Here is a 7,322-nt window from a genome sequence, read left to right on the forward strand (position 1 = left end):
TGGTTCTTCTCAGTTCATAAAACTGCATCAATTCATAAAAGTTTCCAGTTTCATCTGGAATTGTTCATTTTATCATTTCTTATGGAATAATGACATTCCACTACACTCACATAAAAATTGTTCAGCCATTCCCCAATTAGAAGACAACCCCTTGGTTTCTGATTTTTACCACCAGGAAAAGATCCATTATATTTTTGTATATATAAATTCTTTTTCTCTTTCTTTAATTTATTTGCATCAGAACTCTAGCAAATGGCCAATGGGTATGAAATTTTTTATAACCTTTGCGGCACAGTTTCAAAATACTTTCCAGAATGATTGTACCAATTCTCAGCTTTACCAACCATTTCTTGGTGTATCTCTTTTCCCACAGTCACTCTGACATTTGTCATTTGTCTCAAGTCAACTTTGCCAGACTGATAAACAAGCCCACACCTATAGCTGGTAATCTGTCACTCACTGTATAACTTTTAAAACTTACTTCATGTCACACCTCATTTCACAAATAAGAAATAACAGTTCCTCATTCTGCTGTTTGAAGCACCAATTACAAAACTATTCTTGTCTCCACAGACTGAATAGTTATTAGATTATTCTATACTATCTCATCAGCAGCCTGATCTGAGTTTGAATGTAGGCACTGTAATAGATACATTTGTGATCTCAGATCTCAGAACTCAGATGAGTACCTTTCTATAATCTCTTATCAGTAACTGAATTTGATTATTGTACATGTACTACTAAATATAGGACATACCTACCCATGTCTTATTTTTAATTTGGAAGTCTTTTCATGTTCATAAAATTAAGAAATTAGATATATGGCCAATTCTCAGTGTTTTCAGAAACTTTGAACTGGGAAGTCCATTTGCTACAATGGAGAAGATTATTGGAGTTGGAGTAAGAAAGATCTGAATTCAAGTTCCACCTCTAAAATTTAGTAGCTCTAAGATCCTTGGCAAGTCACCTAACTTTTCTCAACCTCACTTTTCCTCATCTGTAAATGATGATAAAAATATACTTACCTCACAGGGTTGTTATGCGGATCAAATAAGAAAACATACCTCAAGCACTTTGTAAATTTAAGGTACTATGAAATAGTAGCTATTATAGTGAAACTATAATTATTATTATTACTATTGGGAGGCAGAGCAATCATTTGTGAACAAAACTATTTCACAAAAAAAATCATTTAACGAGACCTTAGCAAGAGCACTATTAGAACTTCTGAGATGCAAAAGAAGTTGAATATGTGGTTTTATGCTGCAAAAAATTGACAATCTATTTGGATAGACAATTGAATTTATTGAATATTTGTTAAGTAGTTTCTATGTGTCTTTGTACTCTTGTTGCTAAATCTACAAAGATTGAAATCAAACTGTCCCTGCTTTCAGGGAGTCTATATTCTGCTGAGGGAAAACAACACACACACACACACACACACACACACACACACACACACACACACAAACACATACAATATTTGAAAAAAAGGCAGCTTTAAAATAGCATTTAAAAATATAACATGGTTTTGGATAAAAGCAGTCAAATATATAGCTACATTGTGTACTACATCATACGGAAGTACGTAATTTGGTGAAGTAAAGCAGTTGTTAATAATAGGAGATATTAGTTAGCTGAAGCTTTCTAAATTTCATTTAACTTTAAATTTACCATACTCTTTTTCTTTCCCACATCTGGACTAAAGGAAGATAAAGACTATCATAGGAAAAACTATATGGAAGAGATTAGAGAAGAGAATAAGAAATTTAAACAGTAAATATTCAGACAAAGAAACATAAACAGAGGATAGAAGTTGCATCCTTAAGATAGAAGACAACTTCACAAAGAAATTTAAAAAATATTTACAATATTTCAGGAGTTCTGGAGAAATAGACACTACAATGAAAACACAAGAAAAGGTTTGAACAATAATAGAAAACAGTGAAAGAAGGAGTAAAAACACAATGTAATTACAAATGTGAGCTTAAAGATAAATATTTATGTATTATATATATATGTGTGTGTGTGTGTATTCACATATTTGACACATATACTTAGTCTATGCATTATGTATGTATGTATGTATGTATGTTCAAATATAACTTTGGACTAGTTCCTATGCATCTGAGACTTTTTGGACAGCCAAACTTTCCAACTTTTTGGACATTCCATTTTGTACAGCAGTAGGCTGTAAGGTGACGCAGGCTATAAATCAGCAGAATGTTTTATAAATGTATTGTCTATTTATATAGTAAATTTCCTTTGTTTATAGGAACTAGGAAAACTTGGAATTTTGAAAGAGGATGCTTATATAATGGAAGTGAGCAATAAAACATTTTCTCAATAATAATTTCAAAACCTCTTGTTCATAATCACATGGGAGAGTGTAATGAATATAAGAATTTCTAATTTTAGTCTATTCAGGATTACTTCTCAGATACCATTTTTGTCCTTTCTTATCTTTTTATGTATCTTTACAAATTGGTAGGCTTTGTTAAAATCAGTTTCAATTACTAGATTGGGAGGAGATTGACCTAGATTCTAGTCCTACCTTGCTATTAGATACTTTGAGCATACCTTAACCTTTCTGAACTATGGTGGATGAAATGATTGAGGAAACAAAGATCTGAACTTCTGAAAAAAATTAATTTGTTAAGTAATACATGTCAATTGCTCAACAAACTGGAACCAGTCTCCCTCAGCTTTTGCATCTGACTCTGAATACAAGGGGAGGCAAATTTTACTATGTTAAAAAATAATAAAATAAGAACAATTAATTATAAGAAAACAATTAACCAGAATATAAACATTAGGTCATCTGATTTCTTAATGGAAGAATGATTAGAGACTTTCCAAGTTGGGAAGGGGAGATCAAACAGATAACAGTTCCCTGAATTTCACACCAAGAGTTGTCTCATTCCCCTCCAAGTCTCTGTACATAATCAGAGGGATGTGGAAATAATAACTGGTTGATGAGCATGAAGATAGTTTTCAGATAAAACATATGGATTGCCTGAGATATATGATTGTGAGAAAACTCCTTGCTTCAATCTCATTGGATTTCTGGTCAGTATAACCTAAATTAAGGAGGTTAAAACGTTAGGTAAAGGTGGTCCAGCTTCCTATTCAAGCAGGGGCAATTTAAAACAATGCAATAAGGGTTATTTGTGATTTCTACAATCCAATAAAATTTTCTAAAACACAAAAATTGAACTAAATCTTCAATTGAAGATGAGGAACTGAGTTGCATCCAGAACTGAGTCACAAGATGGGAGTCAGTGTAGTTTACTCAATTGCCAATAATACTTGGTGTACTAATGCCCTCAATTACCTGTTTCTAAATATTAACATATTTGAAAGGATTAGATTATATTAGATAAGATCAAAGATGAATACCAGCTTAGAATTCCATAATTCCAAAATATTTATTGTGAAAATTTGTGTAAACACCATACAAATGAATGAAACTTGTAGTCCCTGACTTTCAGAGCAATATATACTTATGTTATATATATTTATGTTTACATATTGAGGCAACCAGACTTGGCCAGGGTCACAAAGCTAGTAAGATAGGATTTATATTTAAACTCAGGTCTTTCTGTCTCTATGTATAGCATTCTTTCCACTGTGCCACCTACCTTGATTAGCTTCAGGAAGCAAGACACTAGGGAGAATATATGCATCATTTACTCTGTGGATGATCATTCTGAAGGAGTTGGTAGACTAGCAGAGGACAAAGACTCAAATGATGATAATGTCTAGGTCTTCCACACTACAGAATCTATGCTTCTCTATTACATACTAAAGTCTTAGCTGACTTTTTCTTATGTTTTTCTCCTTGTATGTAATTAGTCAGCAAAGTTTTCTTCTATACATCAGCATTGCTTCTCTTAAGTATTCTGGATGAATGCAACTTTGATATAAGCAGAAAAATTGGCATACATACTTGATCAAAGTGGCCTTTCTGTCTCTTGCCCAGTACTCAGAATTACAGACATGGAAGTTAACAAGATGGGCTGTCTACTTCAGAAAGGAAATTTAGTTTAGATCATTTTATAAACAGCCTGGGAATAAGAGCATGGGCCACTGAACTATAATTCAGGTGGCTGTGAGTAGGACAGTCTTTATTTATACATGAGAGGCCTACTTAGTGACAAGAAAAAATATTTAGGAAAATAACTGATTTTGACTGTTGGTAGAAACAAGCATGATTTAGGAAGTAGAACTAACTATAATGAAAAATGGACTTGGAGAGGTGTTGTGGTTCAGTCATTTCAGTTTTGCCCAATTCTTTGACCTCATTTGGAGTTTTCTTGGTAAAGATACTAATGATTTGTCAGTTTCTTCTCTGTTCATTTTACAGATTCCCTGACAGGGAATTGAAACTGGTCCATGGCAGTGAAAATGCTGACTCCTAGCCACTAGACCACCAGGGACAGATGACAGCTAGGTGACTAGAGCATTAACCTTGGAGTCAGGAAGACTGAAGTTCGAATCTAGCCTCAGACACTTGACACTTATTAGCTGTGTGAACTTGGGCAATTTATTTAACCCTGATTGCCTTGCAATCAGGGTCATCTCCAATCATTCTGATTCATTTAGTTCTGGTCACTAGACAGATGGCTCTGGAAGAGAAAGTAAGGCCGATAACTTAGTATGGTACCCCTCACTCACTTCCATTTCACTTGCTTGCCATGGCATCACCCCCCTAATGTTGTGGTTTTCTTCAATAATAAAGGATAAACCTTATCATCATTTTAGATATGAGAAACAGAGACAAAAAGGAGTTGAGACTTCTGATTAAGATGGCGGAAAGAAGCCAGTCACTGTTTTAAGCTCTCCTGGCTTTCCCTCAGAAGTAATATGAGCTAAGCCTCTTAACAGATTTTGGAACCACAGAACCCAGAGAAGAATTTAAGAGAATTGTCATGGGGGAGTGGGGTGAGCTGGGGGCAGAGAGCAGAGTCACAGTGGGGGGGGGCAGGGTGGGATCAGGGGACTGAACTAAGAACAGTGATAGAAACATTTTCTGTGTGTATGGTGGGTGGGAGAGCTCCAGCAAGGTGGCCAGATATCTATCTAGTTAGCTCAACTGTTCTGGAAGATCTGGGTCCAAGCCCCACTGTTTTCAGCTGAGACCCCATGTTACCAGCTGAGCCCATCCCCACCATTCCTGTGGGAGAACCTGGTGACTTTCTCCAGAACAAATAGGCCCCCTGGTGTTTGCAACTTGCCCCAAGACTCAGATGTGGGATTAGGATCTCCCCAGTGCTAATTGCAGATTAAGTGAATTAACTAAATAGACAGAAGGCCCACATTGTTCAGGGACATCCCAGATCCCCTCTACTTTCTTTTCCCTTTCCCTTTGCCTTCTTCTTCCTTCCCTTCTTCTGTAAGTTCCTCTTTTCCTCCCCCACCCCCAGGCCTAGGGACTGGGCCACTAATCAACATCACAGACAATCCTGAGAAATCTTTTGGCATCCCCTACAGACTGACCCACTGAGCAAAGCACCGAACTGGGCAAGGCCTCTAGGGATCTCAGTATCAAAGGTCTGTGAACCAGCCCCTCCACCAGCACAAGACCCTAGGGAAAGGACCCAAAATGAAGAAAGCCCAGTATAAAGGGGGGTGGATTCATTGAATGTTACCTTGAAGAAAAAGATCCTAACTCAGAGAGGACTGGAGCTTCAGAGAAGAATATGAATTAGTCTCCAGTTCAGAAAGACTTCTTAGAAGAGATTAGAAGGGAGTTTTAAAATCAAATAGAAAAATAAGGGGAAAAGAAATATAAGAGAAAATTAACATCTTACAACAAGAAAACAAAACCTTTGAAAATACAATTGGACAAGAGCAAAAAGAAAAAATGTGTTTAAAAAAATTGGGCAAATGGAAAACTTCAAAAATAGAATTGACTAAATGGAAAAGGAAATATAAAAGATAAATAAAGAAACTTCTCTAAAGAAAAGATTGGAAACTATAGAACCTAATGACTTCAGGAAACACCAAGAATCTTTTAAACAAAATGAAAAAAATGAAAAATATAGAAGAAAATATAAAATACCTTATTGGCAAAACAATAGAACTGGGAAATAGACCCAGGAGAGACAACTTAATAGTCATAGGACTTCCTGAACATCTTGAAAAGGAAAAAAGAGCCGGAACTCCATACTTTAGGATATGGTGAAATAGAACTGCCCTGATATCCTGGAACCAGAAGGCAGCATAGTCTCTGAAAGGATATATCAATCCACTTCTGAAAGGGATACCAAAATGAAAACACCAAGGAATACTATGGTCAAACTCCAGAAATATGAGATCAAAGAAAAAATCCTTCAAGCAGTCAAAGAAACACCAAGGAGCCACAGTCAGAATTACACTGTACCTGGCTGCATCAACATGAAGGGACTGAAGGATCTGGAATATGGTATTCTGGAGAGCAAGGGAGCTTGGAATGCAACCAAGAATTCACTATCCTGCAAAACTGAGCCTTCTATTCCAGGGGAAAAGATGGACATTTAACAAAATAAGAGACTTTTCAATGTTTCCTGATGAAAAGACCAGACCTATACAGAAAATTTGGTCTTCAAACAGGAGACCCAAGAGATACAAGAAAGGTAAACAGGGCAAAAGAAAAAAAAACTGTTATCCAATAAGATGAAACTGGCTAATAGTCATAAGAAAAATTACTCTAAATCACTACTTATTATAGAAATACAATTTAAAGCATCTCTGAGGTACCACTTCATACCTCACAGATTGTCAGATGACCATATGACCAGAAAGGAGAATTATCAATGTTGGAAGGGATGTGGGAAATCTGGGACACTAATACATTGTTGGTAGAGCTGTGAACTCATCCAACCTTTCTGGAGAGCAATTACAATTATACCCAAGCAGCAATGGAAGTGTGCATGCCCTTTGATTGAGCAATACCACTGCTGGGTCTGTAGCCTGATGAGATCATGAAAAAAGGGTAAAAGCATCGATTGTACAAAAATATTCATAGCAGCCCTGTTTATGGTGGCAAAGAACTGGAAATTGAGTGAATGTCTAACAATTGGGTAATGACTGAGAAAATTATGGAATATGTATGTTATGGAACACTATTTCTCTATTAGAAACCAGGAGGGATAGGAATTTAGGGAAGCCTGGAAGTTTACATGAACTGATGGTGAGTGAGATGAGCAGAACTAGAAGAATATTGTACGTCCTAATAGCATCCCAGGGGTGATGTTCAACCTTGATGGATTTGCTCATTCCATCAGTGCAACAATCAGATACAATTTGGGGGTATCTGCAATCGAGATTACCCTCTGTAT

The sequence above is a fragment of the Macrotis lagotis genome, chromosome 1 (assembly GCF_037893015.1).
Source record: "Macrotis lagotis isolate mMagLag1 chromosome 1, bilby.v1.9.chrom.fasta, whole genome shotgun sequence".
Lineage (NCBI taxonomy): Eukaryota > Metazoa > Chordata > Mammalia > Peramelemorphia > Peramelidae > Macrotis > Macrotis lagotis.